The 9099-nt window shown below is 25.8% G+C and overlaps 1 protein-coding gene across 2 annotated transcripts in view; it reads right to left on the bottom strand.

Moving 5' to 3' along the window:
• The window catches only part of LOC119604951 (putative transcription factor capicua), a 50953-nt gene that overhangs the window by 27468 nt on the left and 14386 nt on the right, over nt 1–9099 (bottom strand). The gene's annotated exons all lie outside the window — the stretch shown is intronic.

The raw sequence follows: 9099 nt of genomic DNA, 5'->3' as shown, positions 1-9099 counted from the left end.
TATTTCCTAGCTTTTCATCACAAACAAAATGAAATCCCTCAATTCGCATTCGCAATGTGAGTTTTAAAGTCAACAAAATCTGTTGTTAAATTAGAATTAAGTATTATTGTTTGGAAAAAATAAATAAATTCAAACAATTGTTGCAACATTTATTAAACCTCTCCTGAATAATACCCTCGTCGTCGTCCCACCTTTTGAAACCAGTGATTATTGCTCAACAATAATTTAAAGCGTGTAGTATCTTAAAATCTAAAAAAAATGGGGAAAAAACATTGAAAATATGTATCTATGAAATGAAATTGTGTAGGTTGAATATTGTTGTGCGTAGGTTTTACAACGTCGTAGTAAAGTTTTCTATACTACAGTTTGTGGACAAAACAATTGGGAACGGTTTAAGTAAAGAAGAAATTTTTGTTAAAATAGTTATGGGTTTAAAATGAGAGTAAAGAGACATTAATGTTATTAAAATTCCCGAAAGATATTTTTCTAAATTTGGTTCTCAATTTGTGAAAATTTCAATATTCTGTTTATGGAGTAGTTTGTTGACTAATATGTATGTTAGTCTATCGACTATGTAGTCCACAATTCTTTTGACTTGAATATGAACTATCTATCTATCTATCTATCTATCTATCTTATCTATCTATCTATCTAATCTATCTATCTATCTATCTATCTATCTATCTATCTATCTATCTATCTATCTATCTATCTATCTATCTATCTATCTATCTATCTATCTATATATCTATATATCTATCTATCTATCTATCTATCTATCTATCTATCTATCTATCTATCTATCTATCTATCTATCTATCTATCTATCTATCTATCTATCTATCTATCTATCTATCTACTATCTATCTATCTATCTATCTATCTATCTATCTATCTATCTATCTATCTCTATCTATCTATCTATCTATCTATCTATCTATCTATCTATCTATCTATCTATCTATCTATCTATCTATCTATCTATCTATCTATCTATCTATCTATCTATCTATCTATCTATCTATCTCATCTATCTATCTATCTATCTATCTATCTATCTATCTATCTATCTATCTATCTATCTATCTATCTATCTATCTATCTATCTATCTATCTATCTATCTATCTATCTATCTATCTATCTATCTATCTATCTATCTATCTATCTATCTATCTATCTATCTATCTATCTATCTACTATCTATCTATCTATCTATCTATCTATCTATCTATCTATCTATCTATCTATCTATCTATCCTATCTATCTATCTATCTATCTATCTATCTATCTATCTATCTATCTATCTATCTATCTATCTATCTATCTATCTATCATCTATCTATCTATCTATCTATCTATCTATCTATCTATCTATCTATCTATCTATCTACTCTATCTATCTAGTCTATCTATATCTATCTATCCTATCTATCTATCTATCTATATATCTATCTATCTATCTATCTATCTATCTATCTATCTATCTATCTATCTATCTATCTATCTATCTATCTATCTATCTATCTATCTATCTATCTATCTATCTATCTATCTATCTATCTATCTAATCTATCTATCTATCTATCTATCTATCTATCTATCTTCTCTATCTATCTATCTATCTATCTATCTATCTATCTATCTATCTATCTATCTATCTATCTATCTATCTATCTATCTATCTATCTATCTATCTATCTATCTATCTATCTATCTATCTACTATCTATCTATCTATCTATCTATCTATCTATCTATCTATCTATCTATCTATCTACTATCTATCTATCTATCTATCTATCTATCTATCTATCTATCTATCTATCTATCTATCTATCTATCTATCTATCTATCTATCTATCTATCTATCTATCTATCTATCTATCTATCTATCTATCTATCTATCTATCTATCTATCTATCTATCTATCTATCTATCTATCTATCTATCTATCTATCTATCTATCTATCTATCTATCTATCTATCTATCTATCTATCTATCTATCTATCTATCTTCTATCTATCTATCTATCTGTATCTATCTAATCTATCTATCTATCTATCTATCTATCTATCTATCTATCTATCTATCTATCTATCTATCTATCTTCTATCTATCTATGCTATCCGATACTATCTATCTATATCTATCTATATCTATATCTATCTATCTATCTATCTATCATCTATATCTATCTATCTATCTATCTATCTATCTATCTATCTATCTATCGTATCTATCTATCTATCTTCCAAATTAATTTACGATTATAACATTAGTTATTTCATTTTCTCAATTTCTTACCGCCTTTACTATTTTCTCCACTTATCTGTAAATGATCACGAACATGTATACATTTTATGCACTCACATAAAATACTTATTCGTAACACTCACATTTATTATAATAATACTCTTACTATGTAGTGTTAAAATAATAAAAAAATTATCATTGCCTTTACCCTTCCTTTCCTCACTTTTCTATACAACAAATTCTGTTTTTATTTTTTTTAGATAGAGAATTTGTATTTTTTTGTTTATACTATGAAAAATATATAGACGATTTCTGTTCATTAATTAAAATTAACACAACGTACGAATAGCAACGATGAAAGCATTCTAAAGATCAATAGTACGAGTTTAAGCGAAAACAGAAAAAAATACAAACAGGCAAAAACATTTATAAAAAAAAAAAACAGAAAAAAATACACAATAGAGTAAAGAATGGGTGTATGAGTAAACATTTAAAAAATATTTTTCTGTATATATAAAGATTAAAAATATCTAGAGACATATCTAGATATAGAATTTTGTATTTATACGATTTGAAATACTACTAACGAATAATTAAAGAATGAATTATAAAATTTTAAAATTGTTTAAAAAAGATGTTTCTGTGTAAAAATGTTCCAATTCACAATAAATTGATGTGTAAACTGACAAATTATAAAGATTGAAAATTTTGTTAATGCTAAATGTGCATTAAGGTTTGTACTTTGGTTTTACATATTTGCATTTTCCAACTCTGTTATTACTATTTTATTTTTGCAAAATATTTTTATACCCTTCACCTCCGTGAGAAGGGTATATATAAGTTTGTCATTCCGTTTGTAATTTCTATATCATTTTCAGAACCTATAAAGTATATATTCTGGATCCTTATAGATAGCGGAGTCGATTTATCCATGTCCGTCTGTGGAAATCAGTTTTTGGAAGACCCCAGATATCTGCGGGATCCGAGTCTTTAATAATTTTGTCATGCATGCTTTGAGAAGAACACTATTTAAAATAAGCTTATTTTTCAATTTAAACGTGTTCAATTAAAACGTGTTTTAACAAAGTTATAAGCCATTTAATGTTTTCGACCAAAGAAATCGAGTTTTTTAGGAAAATATGGGTGATCACAAAATAAGCTTATTTTTCAATTTAAACGTATTTAGACGAAGTTATAAGCGATTTAAAATTTCAACCAAAAAAATCGAGTTTTTTAGGAAAATATGGGTGATCACAAAATAAGCTTATTTTTCAATTTAAACGTGTTTTAACGAAGTTATAAGCGATTTAAGATTTCAACCAAAAAAATCGACTTTTGAAGGAATATATGGGTGGGGTGATCACAAAATAAGCATATTTTGCAATTTAAACGTGTTTTAACGAAGTTATAAGCGATTTAAGATTTCAACCTAAAAAATCGATTTTGTTGGAAAATATGGGTGATCACAAAATAAGCTTATTTTTCAATTTAAATGTGTTTTAACGGAGTTATAAGCGATTTTAGATTTTCGACCAAAAAAATCGATTTTTGAAGGAAATTATGAAAATATGGGTGATCACAAAATAAGCTTATTTTGCAATTTAAACGTGTTATAACGAAGTTATAAGAGATTTTAGGATTTCGACCAAAAAAATTGATTTTCGAAGGAAAATATCGGTGATGTTCTAAATTAAACACTATGGTGAAGGGTACATAAAATTCAGCACAGCCGAATATAGCACTCTTTCTTGTTTTATATTTAGATTTGTATTATTAATTATGATTTTATTATTATTTTTTGTTTATGTGCGTATTTTAAACGTAAAAAGTAGACATTTTTTCGTACAAAGACAATGATTTTTTTTGTAAATTATTGAAGTGCAATTATAGTATTGGCACGTATACTTTGCGTTATTGTTCTTTTTGAAGTTGTTATTTAAAAGAAATAAAATTTTCCTTTACATTTGTTAATTTTTTCTTAAAATTTTACTAATTTTCTCTCTTTTCAAGAATTTCTGCTTTAAAGTTTTGCAGAATATTCACAACTCTTAGGAACAATAACACCTATTGTGAATGAAGAGTTTAAGGAACATTCGTGATTTATCGATCATAAATGTTTTAAAAATTAGAAAACGTCAGATATATATTTTAATTGGATGGAATATTTTAACTTTAAACTTACCCACTGTGCATTAGTGGCCAAATTTGTTTATATTTTCTTTTTCAATTTGGAAACCCAAAAAGCTACCAGTTAAAAGCTTACTGCCTTAAATGGGTTAAAATACTAACAACACACAATAAGGCGTCAGATACTGTTGACGGCAATAAGTAGTTTATTTATTATTATTATTATTTTTAAATATTTTTTATACCCTACACTAACTCTGTGTAGTGGGAAGGATTTAATAAGTTTCAGATAATATTTGTAACACTTTTAGACATTTAAATGTAGATATAGTTTTTATTGTCAATTTATAAAAAGTTATATTACTGTTATATTCCTTTTAGACATTTTTCCATAATAATTCTACAAAATATTTTTTGTATAACAGTTTTATTACATACAAAATTTTCTATATATAAAAAAATTATTCTTCGGAAATAATGTATAACAGTTTTTTCTTGAGGGAACTTGTCTTATACATGACTTTTTTCAGTTAATCTTTTCGTATGGAAAATTTTTCGTATAACATTATTTTATATATATATATATATATATATATATATATATATATATATATATATATATATATATATATATATATATATATATATATATATATATATATATATATATATATATATATATTTTTTTTTTGTATAACAGAAAATCTTTTGTATAACAATTTGTTTCTATAATTTTTTTTTTAATAATAATTTACATATTGAAAATGTTTTCCAATAGAAAATTTTATGTATAAAAGTTTTTTTTTTAATTATGTATAACAGTTCTTTATAGAATATCTTTCTATTAAAATTTCCAAAAAAAAATTTATTCAAATTGTCTATAGAAAATCTTTTGTATAAGAGTTTGTTTTCATATAAAATTTTTATATAGAAGTTTCTTTATAGAAAATTTGTCTAAAAATGTAATTTTATAAAAATGTTTATATGACTATTATAGAAAATCTTAATTTATATCGGTGTAGGGTACAACATAGATGGACTTGACCGTGTATACTCTTACTTGTTTTTCTATAAAAAATGTATATTCAAACACCACACATACATGTAAATGCTCAAATATTTTTTTTTATTTATTTTATGTCTCTAATTTATTAATGTTTATTTTATTTATTTTCGAATGATCAAAAAAAAAAAAAAATAAATGTTTAAATTCCATTCAAAAAGATTTTATTTTTATTTAACTTATTGTTGGTGTTTTTGTTTGTGTTTTCGTTATCGATAATGAGGTGCGTAGTCTGTCATTAAAATTATTTTTTTATGAAAAATTTAAATATTTCTTTCTCTTTTGTTGTTTTTGTTGCTGTTTTTATTATATGTCTAGTTTTGCTGATATTATGACTTTGCATTTAATGTTTGGGTGTCTGTTTGTACTTAAGAATACATTTGCAAATTTTATATAATACATATACATACATACATTTGTATGTATGTATGTATGTATGTATGTATAAATTATGATAAATAACCCCAAAGTCTAAGTAGTATATTTATATGCTTCTATACATTATTCTGTAAAAGTTTATGTCAATTTTAAAAGTCTTTTAAAAACTCAAGGGGGGGGGGGGGGCGTTTAAGTAGAAACACTACGTCAATTATTAGTTTAGCCAAATGTTTTATTTTTTGTTTTTTCTAGGAGCACGTGCTAGATACAGTACATTGTTATCGTTCGTTATTTATTTATTTTGTTTCTTTATTTAATTTGTTTTTCTTTGTTTTTATTTTATTTTCAAAAATTTTTAAGTTTGTTAGTTGGTGTTTTTTTTTTATTTTTTCACTCTTATTAAAAGAAAATACAAATAAAATAAATAAAAAACAAAAACAAAAACAAAAAATAAGTTATCTAATACAAATAAACCCAAACCATACACAAGTGACTGAGTGAGTAAAAATGTGTGCGACGATGTGGGGTCTGGCCTGGTCTGGTCTGGTCTACTGTTTATTATCTGAAAAATATATAGCAAATTTCATTCATGTCTTTTTTTTTTTGTATTTGTATTTTTGTCTCAACATTTACTTTTTTTCTTTAGTATTTTATCTAATCGCGCAGTTTGTTTTTTTTTTTTTTTCTACGAGAGTTTGTACATTCATAAGCAATTGATTTGTTTCCAAATACAACTCAATAAAACTGAACACAGAAAAATAAATAATAATGAATTATTTTCTTTTTACCGGTTTCGTATGGTACGTGACAGAAATTATCGCTAAATATGTATGGATTTACAAATATTAAATGTATAGAAAAAAATACACAAATTGTGAACGTAGCCGCGTATTATGAATCACAAAAGTCGGTAATTTGTAATTGGAATATTTAATTTTTATTTAATTATACTCGTTCGTATTAGCTATAATGGGAAGGAAGTAGTATTAGTAGTAGTTTGGAAAGAATTAAGTTTAATTCGAATTTTCGAATATAGATTAGATTAGATTGAAGGGGCACAAAGCACTGCGACCTATGTGTGGATCTTTTGTACAGCCCATTGGTTTACCATACAAGTTTTAGTTCACGCTCGATGATAACTGGTTTAGTTGGTGAGAGATTGAACATGTCTTTTGGGGTTAGCAAGGCAGCACCCAAGATCATAGCTCTGCGAGACCCTAATGTTGGGCAGTTACATAAGATATGTTCTGAGGTTTCCTCTTGTAGGCCACATAATCTGCATAGATTCGTTGAAGAGTTGCTTAGAATGAATTGATGGTATCTGAAACCACAATGTCCAGTAAGTAAAGTGTAATGAAACGTTTTGTCTGTCTGAGCCCTGGTATTGCTTCCCAATTGCAATAAATTCAGATTTTACCCAAGAGTCACATTTAGCTTAGGCGTATCCTCGGGGAATGCCATAAAATAGCTTAAGGGTTTAGTTGGCTACGAGCGCCCCTATTTGCTAGGCAGTCTGCCCTTTCACTGCCAGAGTGACCCTCATGGCCAGGTGCCCAACACAAAGTCAGTTTGTTGTGTTTACCTAACTCATTGAGTGAAGTCAAGCAATCCATTACAACACCCGACCCTCAAGGCCGTATGACAATAAGGCATTATAAAAATTCTTAATCCCTTGGTTCTTCTCCTAACGCACTCCCTAGCACAAATACAGATGGCATATGTATGTATATTTCTGCTTGAAAGATTGAAGAATAGTGTCCAAGTGGGGTGGCCTTTTGGAAATTGCTGCCACAAATGCCCGCTCCCGTTTCGCCGTTTATTTGTTTGGACCCATCTGTGAACCAAACTTGATCACCTCTTTCTTGCCACCAAGTTTGATCAGTCCATAAGTCCCTATTCGGTATAATAACCTCAAATGATCTATCGAAAACCATAGTTGGTGACCTATGTACAGTCGGGAAATTTTCGAAAATAATATTAAAAATTTTTTAAAAATCCCATTTTTTTTTTAATTTTCATAATATTTACTTTTGAACTAAAAAGAAACTAATTAAACGGCTTTAAAAAAATTTCGATCATAAGTTTGAATTTTCTAAATTTTTTCTAACATGGACAATATACATATTTCCTATTAAGTTTTAGCTTTTTCCTATAGAAATTATGTATAACAATTTTTTTTAGAGAAAAAATCTTTTCCTATAAACTATTCAAAACAATTTTCTCAAGACAAATTGTATAACAGTTTTAATATAAAAAACTTGGTGTTATTAAAGAAAATTTGCTGTTATTGTTTTCCAAAGAAAAATTTGTATAACAGTTTTTTTACAGAAAATTGTTTGCATAAACGCTTTTAATAAAAAATATGTTGTATAACAGTTTATTTCTATAGATTTTTAATGTATTAAATGTTATGTATATCAGTTTTTCCTACAGTAAATTTTTGTATAAAAGTTGTCGTAAAAAAATTTATGTATAACAGTTTTTTTTTAATGTACCTATGTATGACAGTTTTTTGCAATTTTTTTTTTTATAGAAAATCTGTTATATTACATTTTATTTATATAGAATATTTTTGTATAACAGTTTTCTAAAAAATGATGTATGTTTATATAACAGTTTTTATAGAAAATCTGTTGTATAGCAATTTCTTTTAATAGAATTTATTCTAAAAGTTTTCAAAAAAACAATTTTATGTATAACAGTTATTAGAAAATTGTTAGTATGAGAGTTTTTATAGAAAATTTGAGCATAACGGTTTGTTTCTATAGCCGTTTTCTTAAAGAAAACGTATAACAGTTTTCTCAGTGAAAATTATACTTATAATAGTTTTTTGTCACATAAAAGTGTTTAGAGAACAGTTTTTATAAAAAAATATGTTGTATAACAGTTTAAATTTAAAAAAAATGTTTTTTGTATAACAGTTTTCCTATAAAAAATTTTATGTATGGCAGTTTTCTTCTGCAGAAATTTAATTTTATAGCAATCTTTTTGTAAAACAAATTTTATCGTTTTTTAAAGATTTTACTGTATAACAGTTTTTACTTTAGACAGTACAACCGTTTTTTTTAATTTTGGTAAAACAATATCAATAGAACATATCTTGTATGATAGTTTGATTCTATAAAAAATTCTTTGTATAGCAGTCATTCTATAGTATATTTTACAACTGCATTTTTGTTTACAAATTTATTTGCAAAGCTGTTTTTATAGAAAATCTTTTTTATAACAGATTGTTTTTATAGAAAAAATGTTCGAAGTTACAGTTTTTATATAGAA

This window comes from Lucilia sericata, unplaced genomic scaffold (genome assembly GCF_015586225.1).
Source record: "Lucilia sericata isolate MDLA Ls3-8-SP2 unplaced genomic scaffold, ASM1558622v1 Contig000447F_arrow, whole genome shotgun sequence".
NCBI classification, from domain to species: Eukaryota; Metazoa; Arthropoda; class Insecta; order Diptera; family Calliphoridae; genus Lucilia; species Lucilia sericata.
The sequence above is the reverse complement of the archived record's forward strand: the minus strand, read 5'-3'. Positions and strand labels throughout refer to the sequence as shown.